Source organism: Lepisosteus platostomus, chromosome 5 (genome assembly GCF_059453375.1).
Source record: "Lepisosteus platostomus isolate fLepPlt1 chromosome 5, fLepPlt1.hap1, whole genome shotgun sequence".
Taxonomy (NCBI): domain Eukaryota; kingdom Metazoa; phylum Chordata; class Actinopteri; order Semionotiformes; family Lepisosteidae; genus Lepisosteus; species Lepisosteus platostomus.
The window spans coordinates 53,073,446-53,084,281 of NC_142615.1; the positions used below are offsets into that span (position 1 = coordinate 53,073,446).

Consider the following 10,836-nt stretch of genomic DNA (forward strand, 5'->3'; position numbering starts at 1 on the left):
GTTCAGATCGGTTATGTGGGACGGCACTTCGATACTAAGATCGTTTGCAGCACACGCATGGTTTCCCCCCTTCACGCAAAAAACATAGACGAAGGAAGCTCTCTTGTCTTGGGCTGCTGACTCCCGGATTTAAAGCGCTCTGGGTGCCAGCTAAGTCTCTAACAAGCACACTATAAAGACAGGAATTACACTTTGCTCACATCACGCATGGAATGGCGAGGCTACTTGTTCCAATATTATCTAGTGTCACCTCATATGGTGCCGATTCCTGGTTTTCATTTAAGAAAGAGCACTGCAAACACCGCAAACAGTGCAAAACGTGTGATGAAAGAAGTCTTTTCCCCCCTTTTGTCTAAAGCAGAACACAGCGGAGTCATGCCGAGGGTTGTGAGATCAAGATTTCAGTGGAGCACTGTCGTCTACGTCTTTAGCTACATGAGTTGGACATCCTCTTGTACACGGAAAGCAGATTGAGATCCTCTGACATGAAAAGTGCCAGATAAAAGCCATTTCTCATCCTTTCTCTTAGTGGTGGAGCTATCGCATGTAAATGAGGCAACTTGCAAGGCGAGCAGGCTCGGTGCACACCGAACGCAGATGTCTCAGAGCAGTTGAGACGTGTCCAAGTGGCTGTCAAAGGACAGCACTTTGCTGGCGCCGTGGCTTAGTTGGCTAAAGCGCCTATCTAGCAAACAGGAGATCCTGGGTCCGATTCCCAGCGGTGCCTTTCCTCCTGTCTTACTGTACAGAATGTATCCTTACGGGCAAAACCCATGCCTTTTAATCCAGGTGAATGCAAGTGTTCGTTTCCTTTCTGGAACAACCTGTATTGAAAGAAATCTATACAGCTTGCGAAAGATGAAACACAAATCTTGCTTATCAGTGAAGAAGAGGTGCTCCCAGCAGGCCAGCTAATACCAGCAAAGTTTTTTTTTTCACCCTGACCCAGAGAATGGAGAAAAGTGAGGCGCCTGTGGCTCTGCAGTGTAATCAGTTTGCGTGTTCGGCGGTTCCCAGTGGGCAAAAGACGTATAATATACGTCTATTAAACGCATACCTTAGACGTCTAAATGTGGTCTACAATTCGTCTAGAATGAAATTCTAATATATGTCTAAAGTTATACGTCAATTATACGTCTATGTTTAGACGTTCATTATACATAGATGGTTGGAGTTCTATTATAAGGATAAATTTAGAGGACTATTATACATATATGGTTGGAGTTCCGGATAACTTTAGAGGTATATTATACGGATAACTTTAGAGGACTATTATACGTATATGGTTAGAGGTCTATTATACGTATAACTTTAGACGTCTATTATATGTATATGGTTAGAGGTCTATTATACGGATAACATTAGAGGTCTATTATACGTATATGGGTAGAGGTCTATTATACATCAAAGATAGATTTTATAGGTGTAGAAACAAGTAAACCAAGCCAATGATTAGGTTTAGAAATGTATTCTGAAAATACACATTCACACCTGAAACATACATATTTCAAATTATACATTGTATACAATCAATCAACAATCAACATATGGGCAATAATCATAAAAAACACAACTAGTCTTAAACTTCAGCTACAAATTCTGGTAACATGGCAATATACAGTATAGTAATGACAAACACAAAACTAATTACATTAACACACTAACTCAAAACCACATTTTGATTCAAATATACATTTTAGAATGTACAATTTCTATATTTCCAAGAAAAAAAAATATTACAATGGAAGTTAAGACGATTTTTGTCCACTATTTGCAAACCCTGTCTAATTGTCCTAACAGAACCAAAAACCTATTATTTTCAGAGTCCAGATCTCCTGGCCCCCTGCCTTGCATATGCATTCTTCAAGTAACACATTGCGTGCTCCTTTATTTCTTTTTCTGTTGATGTAGGGTGGGACTTCAGCACCGCAGCTAGAAGAAAATTATATAATATTACTTCCCAAATAAATGATGATTAATATCTTCTTTAGTATAATCTAAAAAATGAACGGTTTACTAAGCTCAAAGCTGAAATAAATGTATAAAATTTGGCTTGCATCATAGCAGTTGAGCAATAAAGTCTGTCCTAATTAAAGAGTACCCAAAGTTTGAAAGGACAACATAGAATAAGAATAAGAGAAACGGCAAAACGATTTTGTGTCATCTTCCCCATTCACACTATTTTATGTGCCATTTTTTTGCTTATTCACGTACTATTTTAATCAAAATAATATTAAGAAAGATCTGTATGTATTCAGATAGTATTATTATTGTTCATACTTACTCGTCAAAAGAGGATTGCTGAGATATTTGCGGATATACTTCTACGTTTGAAAAACGTGTCCAAAATGGTGACCAACGAATACTAGCAATGCATTGTGGTATATAACCGGAAAATATGCTGGGTTCGATATTTTCTCAACGTATGCGTTTATTAATGTTGTCGATATTATGGTTGAAATTTAACATTGATAATACATCGCGGCTATGTGCCCCCTGCTATGAGCTGATGTGCAATTTTAACGCATGCAGTTAGTAAGGATCGGTCACTGTTGTATGGTATTATATATAATGACATTATGGAATAGGATGGGGACAGGCCTGGCAACACGGGGGGAGGGGGGAATGTCGCCCGTTCAGTTTTGGGCAAAAAGATTTACCTAACTTAATTTGCGCCCTAAAAAAATAGTTGTACTTTGTCAATGGTCAGACAACACTAAATGACACGAACAGTCACTCAGTCTGTTTGATGGACAGGAGGGCTATCCGTCCAGGAACTGCACATATCAGTGTCGTTATTGAGTGTCAACATTACGATCCTGTTTGCTCAGGTGGACCGATTCCTTGCAGTAGTTTATCATTATACTTAAAATCGTTATATAACTAGGACTAGTTATAGCAGTCTGTGCTTTCTGTTGGTTTTACAACATTTTTTTCTTAACGATTCAGAACGTCCATGTAGCTGCAAAAATGAACGCTGGTACTTTTCGCTCCAGGCAATACAAACCGTGAGAGTGACGAAAAATGTGAAACTGAACTTCATCGCAAATACCAGATTGCTAGTCGTTATCTTCTATCATGAAGCACTAATCAATGGCATAGCTGTGAGATTTCATTTGGGTTGCTGCACCGTACAGCTCAGTTTCAACCGAAATATCACTCCCCCCTCAGAATTTCAGACGCCCCCCTACAGATTTTTCCCCCACTGATGGGGGACGGGGTGTCCAGGAAATGGTGTATACGGCACTCTGCACAGTGCACGAAGTAAATTATTTTGGCAGTAATTAATTTATTATATTTACTATATTTATTATACACGTGTAAATTAATTACTGCCAAAATAATTTACTTCGTGCACTGTGCAGAGTGCCGTATACTCCTAGTTGCGGCACACACGATACATACAGTAAAAAGCCTCAGGCACTGTGTTAGATGTGTATTCGACGTTATATATGCGTTTATTCATGTCGTCGATTTTACGGTTGCAATTCGACGTTGATTATACGTCGAGGCGACGTATATATACGTATAGACGTAATTTCGCCGTAAATATACGTATATTCGACGAATCAATGCCCACTGGGAATGTATCTTTGGTTGTTCTGAGATCCTTGATAGTTTCCTCAAATCCTTCAAATGAACATCCATATCAAAGCAATTATGTTTATATTTATTACAATTAAGGTACATATACAAAATATCAACGCACATTTGTATAATGCTCATTTAATGATTGTCAAGGATTGTCAAGTTCTCCAACAAATCTGTGTTCTAATTTTAAAATATTTTTGCTAAGGATACAACGGGTGTATAAATGAATTCTCCTGACAGCCAGTTGAAGATAAAATTCCACGCGTGAAAATGGTTCTCTTGAACATTGACTTAGGTACTTAATTGTTTACATGTAGTTCCACACGAGTAAAATGCACATTTCCTGCAAAGATCAAGAGGGTTTACAAAGAAATCCCATCAAGTTTAAGAAGAGATTATGGTTATAGCAGAACAATCTGAAGCACATCCCTGAGTGGGTTTGAACCACCAGCCCTTTGTTTAACAACTGCACAGAAACACACTCACGTTGCTTTTTGCCATTCGCACGTTTGTAGTTAAAATTAAATAATGACATTTTCCTGCCAGCCAGCAGTATTTCTCCTGCACTGACCATGAATAACCAATAACTTTATTTCATCTTTTGCAGGCTGTAATCTACAGAAAAGGAAGTGAATACTTGTATTAAGTTAAATCAAGCCGACGGAAATGTACTGCCGTTGTTTTTCTCCACTTTTCGTTTAAAGGAGAAAAATCACTGTCATTTTCCTGCGGTATTTCTTCTGTCCTGATAAGCAAGACTTGTATTTTATCTTTCATAAGTTGTTTGAATTTCTTGAAGTTCAGAAACAACTTGTTCCAGAAGGGAAATGAACACTTGCTTCAAAGTAAATCAAGACATATGTCTCTCTCGCTGCGTGTGCTCTTATCTGTCCATCTCTCTCTCCTCTTCTCTCTGGCAGTCTGTGCAGAGTTTCTGAAGTGGATGTAAGACCACTTGGCAAAGAAGAAAAATTCTGAGGCAGAATAAAAAAAAAACATTATTCTCTTCTCAGTCAGATTCACAGCTTAGACACACTCAGACAGAAGCTCAACTCCGTTCTGCTCCCTATCCTCACAATCCAGAACCAGAAGATATTCAGACAATCAGTGCTGCTACATGAACAATATCAGACAGAACAGCCTGGACTCAAGTCACATCTCCCCCTTTTCTCCTTTCTCCCAGCCCTCTTAGAGACATAAAAGAGCTCGTGGTTCTCCTCTCTGTGAACTGGGCTCAGGAGTCACTGATCTGGCAGCTGTGGGCTCTGTTCCAGGGCAGAAGCAAGAGGCTTCTATTAACCCTTTCCAGGACTTCCAGCCCTTCAGTATTACTTTCTTTACTGTACTGTAAATGATATCTCCCGCCAGCCCTTCAAAGATACGTTTCCATGGGTGAATATGGTTGTCTGGGGAGTTGCGGTGTTGATCACTATTGGACTTCCCCGAGTGTTCAAGTGTTGTTCTTGGACACGGGCAAAAGACTCCCATTTTCGGTAAATATAAAGAGGGTTAAGGTTTCGGCTTTAGCGGAGGCAGTGTTTACATTGACAATAATAAGAAGAACGTCCCTGGGTGGGCTTGAACCACCAACCTTTCAGTTAACAGCTGAACGCGCTCACCGATTGCGCCACAGAGACTGACAGGAAGGCTCTACTCCATTCGCACCTTTCCGGTCAAAAAATAAACATAGCTTGCATTTTCTTGCCAGTCTGCAATATTCCTTCTGCTCTGATAGCCAAGAATTAAATTTCATTTTTCACAAGCTGCATTAATTTCTTGAAAAACAAGTTGTTGCAGAAAGGAAATGCATTCATGCATTAAACTAAATCAAGCCCTGTGCGGTTGTCCAAGATGGTAGTTTCTGCACAAAAAGACAGGAAGAAATTCACAGCTGGGATGTGGAGCCAGGATCTCCAGTTAACGAGACAGGTACTTAAACCGACTCAGCCACGGTGCCGGCAGAATTCTCCTCTTTTACAGCAGCTTGGACACACCGCTCTGAGCCATTTGCGTTCAGTAAGCCCTGAGTCTGCCGGCTGAGCAAGCTGCCTCCTTTACATGGAACAGGAGCCCTGACCGTAAGAGAAATGGCTTTTATTGGGCACTTTTCATGTCCAATGCGCTTGACATCTCCCAAGGGCGACAGAGTTCATTTATGACACTTTTCCTTTCTTTCTTCTTTCTGTACTCTTTGAAGAAACTAAATGAGAAATCATCTAAGGGAAAATATATTTTTTCATGGAGAAAACATGCACCGGGAAATGTTGTGTTTAGAAGAAGTCAGTTAACATGAAAAGTGACCTAATTTACCGGAGCAAATGCTCACCTAGCAAGATAAGCTTTACTACTAGAGAGAAGTAGAGTGAAAGACATGATCATTTCACGCCGTTGTGGAACAAAACACTTTTTTTGGGGAATTCTAAATCAATTAGAAATTCAGAGCGACACATAAAGGCTTTGTCTGCTTAAAAGTACTGATTTTTTAAAACTGATAAAAATGTAGAAAACACGGTTCTCACTTAGAAATTTAAGATGGGGGTGGGGTATTACTAGTAGCGGCGCTGAACTCACCATGGTACAATTCATTTACGTGACGGGCTAGTGGTTTAATGGATAACGCGGCTGATTTCGGTTTATAAGATTGTCGATTCGACTTCTACAGGGGTTGTGTGATTTAAATCAGGCTCCTCAGAAATAGATGTCCGTTATGTAAATGAACCGCACCTGAAAGCAAACGTTGGGTCTGGGTTCCTTTCTTTCCTGCATGAAATAGCAAATCGTTACAAAAAAAAACACCAACTAATGTCCAATAGTCCAATAGTTAGTAATTTAAGTAAACATGAATATACTGTAAGGTCTTGGTACATGGGAGTGGATTTCAACCACAATTAAAAAAGGGCAAATTATAATTACAGGCTTCAGACACTTTTTCATACAAAAGTGACCAAACACTCCCTAACTTTCAAAAGCAACCACATCAGCTGACCTCGACATGATTTGAACACGCAACCTTTTGATCAGGAGTCAGATACGCTACCATTGCACCACGAGGTCACTCATGGTGAGTGTTTTTAATTCACCCAAAGAGAAAAATCAGCGTCCCTGAAAAAGATTGTTTTCATTCTCTCCTGTGAGGAGCGCCGCTCTTCCAACGAGGGTCTCTTCTTCCCAGACCACAGATTATTCTTCCAGCCCGGCTCTCTCACGGAGAGCAGACACACCATCTCCACTAATGTGTTTACTACATCTATAGATCTGACCCCCTACAGCCTCGATATTCCTGGACAGGATATTTACCACCAGCCCCGTGAACGTCTCATCTTGACCTCTCCCAGGAGGAGCACAATTAACACAGAATCCTCTCTCCATTTAGCAAATAACACAAAACACTGTTTACCTGCAAGACAGAAAACCAGGCTGCTCCAGGTGAGGCTTAAACTCACAACTTTGGCATGACTCCACTGAATATGTCATTTTACATGGCCTGAACCAAGAAAGAGATTGGAAGTCAAGAAGTTATGGTGTTGTTTTAATACTTGCCTACTCTTTTAATTTTTCGGTCAAATCTTTTATTTGGGAGTACTTTCAATGGATGTTAATCCTTGTCCCGATGCACGATTCTGGGCCATGGTGTGTCTTGAATAATGTTCTTATAGGCTTCAGTTTGGAAAAGTGCGCTCTTCAGAAGCTACCGAAACCGCTAATGGTTACATAACACTTAATGCAAAAGCAACCTTCGGGTTTGAAAAAGAATATTACTTGCTATAAATACAAACACTGTTACAGGAAGCGTGTTAGGGCTATTTTAGCTTAGATCATCAATTCATCTTAAATTCTTGTCCATCTATAGCAACAGCGTCATTGCTACTAAGCGCTAAAGGCAGGTCCTGGCAATACAATCTTCTTTAGAAAACATTTTTAAAACTATTTCCACTACCATACGTGAAGTAAAAGATTCCGATTGCATGCAACTAATAAATTATCTTTGCCAGGGACGTTGTAGCTAGATACAAATTACAATCAAACATTTGTCAGCTTTAACATTTTCTTTTGGATCCACAGGACGATCAGCATGAGCCATCAAAGAGCCTGTAGCGGCAAGAAGTTTAAAAGCACACAAGTGATCTGTCTTTGGTCAAAGGAATTGCTGGAGCAGTAGGACGCAGAGCAATATCTAGCAGCTGTAGACGATGTTCGGGGAAGAGAGATTCTGTTTTCAGCACAGGGAGTGAGAATGAGCTCAGTCCGGCTCCCAGCAGAATCCATTCTGGTTTGGTTACTGTCAGACTGTGCGTCTGAGGCTCTTTGGATCACAATGTGAAAAAAAAAGAACAAAAAACATTTGCTCACATCTTGTGATTTCCATGAGAGGAAGAGTAGATATCACTTTAAAAAAAATCAGAACTGAAGATTTGGATCCGGGACCTCATACTTGTCAAATGATTAAAATAATAATTATGAAAATATCAGGTTGTGTTTCTGCAACATATCGTGCACAGTATGCCATTTTTTTCTAAAAATACAGTAGATTGTACTTAATAAAAATGTACAATTCACCGCTGGTATAAACAGATGTGTGCTGTGTTTGCCTTTGTTTAAAAAAGTAGTTCACAATACGATGGAAAACACAGAAAGCACAAACTTAATAATATAACGATACAAAATCAATACCAAATCATAAAGCCAATTAAGTACCTATCCTTTGAAAACAGTGACATTTGTATCTACTTTTGAATTACAAATCAGACAGCGTAGTCCCTTAATTCAAAGATCAGATCTTGGCCAAAACAAGACAATCAGATTTTGGCTGAAATCGTAACAAGAGCCTCTGCTTCATCGTTTATTGAGCTTTTGATCAACGTCTGAGTGAAAAAGATTCGCTATTTTAACTCTTTGATTAAAGTTCACAAAAAGCACCTTCCTTCCAGCCGGAGTCAAAACAGCGACTTAAGGATTCCCTACTGTTCCCACTACAGTTTTCCGCTCTACCAACTGAGCTGTCAAACGGATCTAAAGAACTCCACTCTGGCACATACTACCCAAAGTAGTGAAATATTCCGGGTAATTAAATTCCAGTTCGACATCAAGTTTCCAACTTGTTTCCTTAGTCTTGGTTACCTTGAATTTAAGCCACAAACCAGGATTCTACTTTATAAACTTCCGGGGATGTTACAAAATGTTTGATAGGGCATCAATCATTAGAGGCGGAAATTCACTCCTTTTTTTTTCTTGAGGCATCATATTAAACATTTCATTTGGATCGAGAAGAGGATCACCATGAGAAACAGAACAAACTGTTTGATTCTGGCTTTACTGGGAGCTGTATCACAGCTAATGCATGTAAAGCCTTCAGTATGCGATAGTGAGAGTTCAGTTATGCCAGGGAGTGGGAGTGAAGAGAACTGAACTGAAATTTAGTAAATTCATATTTAAATAGAGTGTTCTGTCACTTAAAACTTACTGCAACACTACCAGGAGTGGGGATTGAACCCACATGGACATTTGTCCATTGGATCTTAAGTCCAACGCCTTAACCACTCGGCCATCCTGATCTACAGCTAGATGCTGATCAGTTGTTTAACATTTAAATATGATTCAACAATTAAAAAAAATTAAACCGGCGCCCTGTCACAGAAACGTACCCCGGTCACCCGCGCAACAAGCAGGGGTACTCAGCACTATACTAACGAGGAGCACTTGTCCGTGAGCTGAGCGTGAGCTCTGTTTACGGTCAGCAGTCATTTCCTCTTTTCCAAAGACATTTTCGCCTGCTCTCAGTAATTAATGTCGGTTTGAAGTCTGTTCCTGTTGTCTCCACTCTTGACAAAGAGCAGCCTTACGTAGGAGACTCCCTCTCTCAAGAAGTTTGCCATCACCCAGCAAGAAAGAAGAGCCAACCGGGGTAAACAGCTTGAAGTTCGAAAAAGATGTTGGCACGCCTGTAGCGTTTACACGAAACCTCTTAAAGTTGCGAGAATACTTCCTTTGTGTATAAAATACATTGTGAATGCTTTCTCAGCCTTTACTTTTTCGTTTTTATGACATTTTTTTACCAAGCATGTATATTCTTTTGTCCATATCTCCGCAATGGAAGCACAGAACGCCTTCAAACCAAATGCATTTTAAAGACCACGCCTTGTGGATATTTCCACAGCCTTTACATCAAACTATCAGTGAGCTAATTATCTTTTTTTAAACCTCCAGTTTTTCATCGATGCGTAATTACGCACGAACTGGAACCTGGGGGACCGCTGTGTGCACACGTTCACAACGCGAGAAATACTGTTCAATATGGCTTCGTGTGAAAAACCCATATATGACCATAGGAAGCAGAACAGTGCAGTCTCCAATTACCCAGACTGTAAGCATGGGAATAAAGCTTTGTTTGATTTCTAAAACCCTTCCTTTATGTCCTGTTTTCATTCAGTTAAGGGTCAACTATATTCACAATACTACTGACAGCAGCAAGATTAAAATATTCTTTACTCAGCGGCTAATTAAAAACAGCTCCCATGATGTTCATACCGACTTTTTACACAGAACACTAACACAGCTTTGTGTTCAGAATCTCTTTTTCTCATGCTTTTATTTAATGTGGCACAATGCACTGGGATAGGGGTATTCTGTTCACAAACCAATAGCATTTAAACCAAAGCACCCACAATGCTGAAAGTAAGTGTTTTGCACACTAAGGAGGTCCTCTGACTTTTCCCAGCTTTGTTTTGGGTTGTGGAACCTTTATTTTTTTATGATTTTCTGAAGATAACACTACAGGTAATACACTGGGGTAGGTGGGTTGACTTCATGGCTCAATAGCAATTCAAATACAACAGCCACACTGCTGAAACTAAGTGTTTTCCACACCAGACAGGCCCCCGAACCTCATACAACCTTGCTGTGGCTGAGGCCGCTTTCTTTATTTTGTAATGATTTTTTGAAGATAACACTACAGGTAATACACTGGGACAGGTGGGTCGACTTCATGGCTCAATAGCATTTCAAATACAATAGCCACACTGCTGAAATCAAGTGTTTTACACACCAGACAGGCCCCCTTACCTTATACAACCTTGCTGTGGCTGTGGCCCCTTTATTTATTTTTTTATTTACATATGGCACCATTAGACAGGCGGTACATGGTGATAGGAGGGTGCTATTCACGAGTCAATAGCTCTTCAAGCACAACAGCCACAGTGCTGCAACCAGGTGTTTTACACACCAGACAGCTCCCCTAACCTTATACAA

At 40.0% G+C, this 10,836-nt stretch overlaps 4 non-coding genes across 4 annotated transcripts; 1 reads left to right on the top strand and 3 right to left on the bottom strand.

Annotated features, from left to right (window-relative positions):
• Positions 1–653: 653 nt before the first annotated feature.
• trnaa-agc (transfer RNA alanine (anticodon AGC)) lies at positions 654–727 on the top strand. The gene has a single exon. It is a non-coding gene; the product is annotated as a tRNA-Ala (tRNA).
• A 4,427-nt stretch (positions 728–5,154) lies between these two features.
• trnan-guu (transfer RNA asparagine (anticodon GUU)) lies at positions 5,155–5,228 on the bottom strand. Its single transcript has one exon. It is a non-coding gene; the product is annotated as a tRNA-Asn (tRNA).
• Positions 5,229–6,573: 1,345 nt separating this feature from the next.
• On the bottom strand, positions 6,574–6,645 carry trnar-ccu (transfer RNA arginine (anticodon CCU)). Its single transcript has one exon. It is a non-coding gene; the product is annotated as a tRNA-Arg (tRNA).
• Positions 6,646–9,060: 2,415 nt separating this feature from the next.
• trnal-uaa (transfer RNA leucine (anticodon UAA)) lies at positions 9,061–9,143 on the bottom strand. The gene has a single exon. It is a non-coding gene; the product is annotated as a tRNA-Leu (tRNA).
• Positions 9,144–10,836: the final 1,693 nt, after the last annotated feature.